This window comes from Crocodylus porosus, unplaced genomic scaffold (genome assembly GCF_001723895.1).
Source record: "Crocodylus porosus isolate Cpor-Errol unplaced genomic scaffold, CroPor_comp1, whole genome shotgun sequence".
In the NCBI taxonomy this organism is placed as follows: Eukaryota; Metazoa; Chordata; order Crocodylia; family Crocodylidae; genus Crocodylus; species Crocodylus porosus.
In genome coordinates, this window is record NW_017728886.1 from 235,887,675 (window position 1) to 235,895,382 (window position 7,708).

Below are 7,708 nucleotides of genomic sequence, written 5' to 3' on the forward strand. Positions count from 1 at the left end.
GCCCTGCGGAACCCCACTGCCCACGTCCTTCCAGGTTGAGAAGGACCCATCCACTACCACCCTCTGGGTGCAGCCCTCCAGCCAACTTAGAGGGATTTTCTATGTAAATTGCAAGGACATTACAAATGAGATTAAAGTAACATATAACAGAAAGAGAACTGCCTGCAGGATGTTTAAAAAGTAGCAAAAGCTCCTTGCTTTATGCAATCAACAGTCAGTGATGCTATTCATATGTGTCAGACAAGCAGGATTTGACCCTCGCTGCCTCCGGGCTCCACACAGAGCTAGCTCAACCTCGAAGAGAATACCTTGGACAGTTCCCGTAAGTCTTCATGAAGGGAGTATATACCAAAGCCTACAGAACAGTTCCTGATGAACACTCTCACAGTCCAAATACTGGACTCTATTGATTGCTACTCAGCTTCACCATACCACCCTGAAATACTGATTATTTGCACTGTCCTACAATACAGAGAGCAAGCAGCAAAACTGAGAACTCAATTTGTCCCCATCTTCTCTTATGAATGGAAATTTTATTACAAAGTTACTCTTCAATGTCCCACAACACCAGTGAAGTCCACTATCCGAAAGATTTGTTTGACGTTAAACTTGATCTTAGCCCACAAGAGGTTATGAAGCTATGCAGAGTAACACAAACATGTTTTGGCTATTTAGAGCCATTTGTAACCTCCCATTCCCTATTTCAAAATTTCTTTCAGTAAAATTAATTTTATCAATACAGCAGAAGCAGCTCATGTTTAAAAGACTGTAACAGAACTTAGTCAACCCCTACGCTACATAGGTTTTATAGGCGAGTACAGTGTCTTGAGACCAAACTATAAACTGTTTCATTAGAAAATTGCAGTAAAGATTTTTTCCTCTTTCATATAATTTTTTCTACCATGTTATTTCCATATTACTGTAACTTTGCAATACAAGGTATAATTTTATTTCTTTCACACTACATGGTTCAGTCCTTGATTGTTTATCTTTTCTTTGTCTGATCTGCACCTTTAAAAAAATTAGCCTACAGCAAAACATTAGTTTTTGCCAGAAAAATACTGCCATAAAATTGTTTAATTCTATACATTTGTGTATGGCTAAATGCATCCTATGTCTGAGGAAACACCTACAAGAGAGACTCATCCTAGCACCTGCTTTGTTTACAGGATTTTTGAGCCAAAGAACTCTTAAGAGCCAATTTTCGAGGGATCTTTCTTATGTATGCATGCCTCACATGGCAGATCTAGCCCACAAGCCTGGTCTGTTGTGGGTGTCCCATACAGTGCCTGCCCTGGACTGGCCACATGTGCTGCTTGCAGCATGTGTGCTGGCTCCAACCCTGTGCACCAAATGCAGCACACACTGGCCCCAGTCTGGCCCATGTGCAGACCACAACATATGAGGCCAGTCCAGGATACTCGCTCTATGCACTGCATGGCACTGGCCTGGGGCACATGCTGCATGAGGTGCCCACAATGGAACAGCCCTGTGCACTGGCTCCAGCACAAGGGGCCACTCTATGGGCCCAATATGGAGCAGTCCCAGATATGGTGCATGGAGCAAATCAGAGATAGGTCAGAGTAGCCCTGCATGCTGCATGCAGGGTGCACTGTCTCAACAAGCACAGAACTAGGCCAGGGCAGACACTGGATGCAGCACCTGCACACTGGATTCAGCAGAAGCAGCCTACCTGTGGGCCCTATCTGGACTGGACCCATCTCTACCAGGCAGCGGCCAGTTCAGCATGAACTCCACATACAGTGCATGCCCTGAACCAGACCCATGCCATATGCAGCCTGTGTGCCACATGGGCTCTGCATGCCATATGCAGCACACTGGACTAGGACCAGCACATGCTGCATGCAGCAGGCCCTACTGTGGACTAGATGATATGGCTCCATGGGCTGGATCCAGCCTGCAGCCTGTATCTTTGACACCCCTGTTCTAGAGTCATTAGATAGAAGATGCCAAAATCATCCCTAGTGTAAGGAACTTTGACCCACATTGACTATCAAGGGATTAAAAGGTAAATTCATCCCTCTGTAGTTGGTCCATCTAGTGTCTTTTTGCAAGAAGCCATACTAGAAGAAGCAGACTATATATCTATGGCTGTTTCATCTTTGCTTTAGAAGAGATCCTGTCTTCAAGATCAGAACTCACACATCAGACAGAGTGCCTGCTTTGGGGAACCTGATGATGGGAAGAGGAGGTTGAGTTTTGTCTCTCTTCTCTTTACGCTTCAGTGTGTCAACAGAGTGACACACTGGCCATGTCCACACAAGCATGGATATTTGTTTCCCTGTGGACAAAAAGCAGTGGCACACCTTGCTTTCCCCAAGGACAAGAAGCAGGTCTGCAGCACCACATATTGCATGTCTATGCTCACCTGGGCCTGGCCACTAAGTGCAGGTAGAAAAACTGCCGCAATGCATGATTCTTGCCATCCAGAAATAAACAGGGGAACATTATTTTTAAAGCTTTTAAAATTTTGTATCTATCAATATCTCTCTAGATACCATCTCCGTTGGTTCACTACTTGCTGGTATAATTCAATGACACTCAATTGTAAAGTTTTAGGTTGTTCACTGGCATTTTGATATGTCCAGCAGTAATCCAGAATGTATTTCTTACAGCAAGTGTATATAACTTTTATTTGGCCACTGTGCACTGACTGTTGCTTAATCTTCTTTTGGTGTTTGTTGTCCAAAAGGCACTCAAATGTTCTCATTCTACTTGCTCAGTTATGCTGTATACCCTAGTTTTACCTGTGCCTGGGCACCCTCATTCCACTAGAAAAGTGCCTTGTTTCAGTTCAGCTCACATTCCTGTGGAAAGGGTATAGAGAGCCTCTCTTATTCCAAGATAGGAATGCCCATAAACTGAATTATCCTAGTAGGATTACATTGGCTTACTTACAGCGGTGTAACCCATAAAAGTTACCAATGCAGATGAATTCTCTGTTGTGGGATCCTCCCTTTATATCAGTACTAAGCTGTCTCTTCCATATGATCTTAGGAACCACGATAGATTCAACAATGATACTTTCTGATTATGTGTCTTCATCAAGTCGCCCTGGACATGTTTGATAGATCATAGCAGATGGATGACCAGGTTCCAGCTTGAGCAATCCTGCTTATCTAGCCTCTCTGGCATTACAAATAGAAAAGACCTTCAATTTGATCCCATTGCAACTTATCTGATAGTGTTTTTATGCTCCAAAAGAAAAAAAAGCGTTGTCATGTTTCACACAAAGTAGCTGCCTTTCAGCACATGCTGTGGTGCCTGTAGTTTTCATATCCACCTGTAAAGCCCTTGAGGATCCTTTGGGATGAAAGGTAGAATATAAATAAACATTATTATCAACCTAAATTAAAAGAGTGGCAATTTATTCCCTACAGCATTTATACTTGTGAAAATAAGTAAATACTCTATGGTTCCTCTGGGTCTTCTGCTATATCCTAATAATTTATGCTTTACTTGCCCCAGTGATTAGTGTATGACGTGGGGTTTTTAATCAAATCACAAAAAGAAAGAAAAAATATGGAAGATAAAACACGGAGACTTTGAAATTAGTTTCACAGGAATATGAAAATTATTTGCAGTCTGATGAGAAATGAAATTATGTGCCACTAATGTAATTCTTTCTTGCTATCTAGTACATGCAGCTGTTTAAAACCTAATAAAGGGCAGATATTGAACAATAAAAAAATGAATGTTACTTATTACAGGCTTGACTGAGGCACAGCTTCCAGCTCATGGAAATGGTGCCAACCCAGAAGCTGTCCACAGAAAGATTTGTAGCTCAGAGGTAAAATTTAAAAACCATGAGAGGTTAATGGCCTTTCATTTCCAGCAGAGCTGTCCAGCTTCAGGGCAGCTGGGGGCCCCAGGGCATGCAGTGCCAGCATCTACCCCTTGGGCCACATACTATGCATGCAAGCTATATGCTACAGTGGATGCCCTCACCTCCTCTTCCCCCCGGTACATGGACTGCACTGGTGGCATGGTTTCCTTTCCCCACCAAGCCAGTCTGCACCAACAGCATTTCTGTCCCCCACCCCCATGAGCTGCTCCGGCAGTGTCCAGCCCTCCCCCCAGGCTCACACCACTACATGGCAGTAGGTCAGGTGGTTACAGGGGTCCATGGGCTGCCAGTTGGATAGCCCTGATTTATAGTAAGGCTCATTTTACATTGCCCTGATAGTGTAAAGGAACCTCAAACCAGGAGTAAGTTACAGTACCGCCAAACTGTAGTTATTGTACATTGTAAAGGGGCCCTTGTGCAAATGGGAATCGGGGCAGCTGGAAATGATAGGTTCAAGGAGTTACCTTCCTCCAGCACTCACCATTCTCCCACTCACCATCTTCTGCCCATCCTAAACTGAGTCACCTGGCATTTCCAAAGTGCTATGCAATGGTCAAACATGACAACAAATTGCCAAAAGATTATCGCATCTCCCTTTCAATTTGGGGGCTCAATTCCTGTTAATTTTCTAACAAGTTGTCATTCTGACTCTATGTCCATTTCCTGTATGGGAAAAATAAGATGAAACATTATTTGATGGAGGGATTTTTGAAGGGCAGATAAGTAACTGGGGGTTGCAATCACTGCTAGTCTGTGAACAGAGATGCTTAATAAATGCACCACCATGGGATTGTGAAAATAACACTAGAGCGACATATTTGCTCTTAAAAAAGCATTTGGTCAGGCAATGGTAATTAAATGGAAACTCCCCACCTGTAAAAATAAAGTTCCAGTAAGAACCTGAAGGAGTGGAATTCCTTCAACACACACCAGTACAGTAGAGCAGATTTTGGCCTGTCTGGCATTGTTTCATCTACTTAAATACATTTTTCTCTTCTGACTGGGCACTAATACCATCCATCATAGGTTTCTTTAAAAGAACACAAAAGAAGTGAAGGGGACCTGGGCCAGACTGCACACTTGAAATAGGGTTAGCTAACATCCAGTCAATGTAAACGTAAGTCACCTGAAAAGATAGGTGCTCTGTCTTATACATAAAGCAAAAAAAGAGGCAAACTAGGATTTCACAGATTTCATAGACATTAGGGCTGGAAGGGACCTCGGAAGACCATCGAGTCCAGCCCCTGCAGGAAGTCAGCTAGGTTCAAATGATCCCAGCAAGATAGATGTCTAAATGTTTCTTAAGAGAGTCCAGAGTAAGTTCACCACCTCTGAAAGCAGCCTATTCAGGCCTTGGGGTCTTAGACAGTGAAGAAGTTTTTCCTTATGTCCAGCCTGAACTGGTCTTGGAGGAGTTTGTGACCGTTGGACCTTGTCATCCCTTGGGGCGCTCTGGTGAACAGGCATTCCCCCAGGCCCTTATATACTTATAGGCAGCCACCAGGTCCCCCCTGACCCTGTGCTTTTCCAGGCTGAAGAGTCCCATGGCTCTCAGCCTCTCATCATAGGGCCTGTTCTCCTGCCCTCTGATCATGCATGTGGCTCTCCTCTGGACTCTCTCAAGCTTTTCCACATCCTTTTTAAAAATTGTGGAGCCCAGAATTGGATGCAGTACTCCAGCTGCAGCCTCACCAAGGCTGAGAAAAGAGGGAGTATAACATCCTAAGATTTACTTGAGAAGCATTTTTGGATACAAGCCAGAGTTTTGTTTGCTTTACCAGCTGCAACATTGCATTGGTGGCTCATAGTCATCTTGTGGCCAGTCATGACCCCCAAGTCCCTTTCAGCTGTGGTGCTAGCAAGTGTAGCACTGCCAAGCCTATAAGCGTGCTGCAATGTTTTTCCCAGTAAGATGGAATACCTTGTATTTTTTGGTGTTGAACACCATCAAGTTTTCATTTGCCCATTTTCTGAGCTTGTCGTGGTCGGCCTGGATCACCAGTCTATCCTCAGATGTGGACGCTTTACCCCCAAGTTTGGTGTCATTGGTGAACTTGGCCAGTCCGCTGTTGATACCAATGTCTACATCATTAATAAAGATGCTAAAAAGTATAGGCCCAAGGACAGAGCCTTGGGGGACCCCACTGGTCATGGCACACCAAGACGATTTACTTCTATTACCACCCTCTGGGTCCAACCTCAGAGCCAATTCCCCAGCCATTGGACTGTGATGTAGCCGAGGCCGCAGTTGACCAATTCTTTCATGAGGTGATCATGGGACACCAGATTCAAAGGCTTTTTTAAAGTCAAGATATATGATGTCAATCTCTTCTCCCTTGTCCAGGTGATAGGTCACCTGGTCATAGAAGAAGATGAGATTGGTCAGGCAAGACCTACCCGCAACAAACCCATGCTGGCTATCCCTCAGGATGCTGCCATCAGCCAGTTTGTCAAGAATGGTCTCTGATAATTTTTTCCAAGATCTTCCCTCAGATAGAAGTCAAGCTGATAGGCCTGTGGTTCCCCAGATCTACTTTCCTCCCTTTCTTGAAGATCGGCACCACATTGGCCTTCTTCTAGTCTTCAGGCACTGGTGAAAAACTGACGCAAAATACCCATTAAACAGGGTGGCTTTTTCCTAGGTGTCAGTTGTCTGTTGTCCCGTTTGATTTAGCACTTAACTGGAGGAACAGTAGGAAACAGATACTGTGGCACAAAGATCCAGAATTAACATTCTCCTGATTCACCTCTGATCTCGCTACAGGGGTCAGAGACTCAGCAAATTTTCTGGTATCTAAACCCATGTAACCCAAGAAGGCATTCTTTAGGTACTCTTCCTTGAACACAGGCAACTCCACATCACACATTGGTTCTAGGAGTTAAGGAAATCTGACAAAGCTGATAAAACAAGTTGTATGGCATGGTTAGCCAAATAAAAAGGTATAACTGTGAATGACCCAGAACATGGCTGTTCTCTATAGAATCTTCCATAAGAAACTTGGCAAATTTTTTTCCATTTGAAAAGCATCTCTGACCATGTGGCAGAAAGAAAGATAAGTTGGCTCTTGAGCAATTATTTCTCTCCTATGCATAGCCAGAAACATGTAGTAGAAAATTATGCCCTCTGGGTATAATCCGCTGACAGTTATTAGAGCGCATTCAGAATTATATACCCTTTAAAGTGGATTTGCTGTTGGGGAACTGTCATTCTGAGGGCATAGCAGAGGCATTCTTCACATTAACACTGTGAGCCATTTTCTGCTTATGAAAGTTTCTCTTCACACATTTATACTTTTTTAAATCAGCAGGAAGCACCACGATCTATAATATAGATTCTATATAGTCTGACCTCCGATAGAATCTATGCCATAGACCTTTGTCCAGTAATTCCTGCATGCTGATTCTTTCAGTCCAACTTGAGTTTACCTTGTAGACAGACCTGAAGTAATGGAGATGCCCTTACACTCTGTGATCAGCTATTCCACCAACTAACTACCCACATTTAGAAATTGCTGTAGATTCAAAGGTTACCTTTGACTAGCTTCAGCCTGCTGCTACTGATTCTCAGTAATGCTTTTTTCTACTAAAATAGAGTGCCCTGGAGGGTCATTTTTCCTAGTGCAAGTATAGACCGTGACCAATTAATTCAAAAAATATCTCATCAACAATCCAAATCTATGCCACTATGTGCGACTCATGACTCTGTTTCCATGTTGCCTAAAATAGATGTTGCAGCAACCTAGACTTCTTTTCTATTGGTCAGAAAGAAATAACCTAGCAATGCGATGCTGTGTCTAGTAAAGCGACCAAAACGCTGGCTTGCATCCATAGATGCTTCTC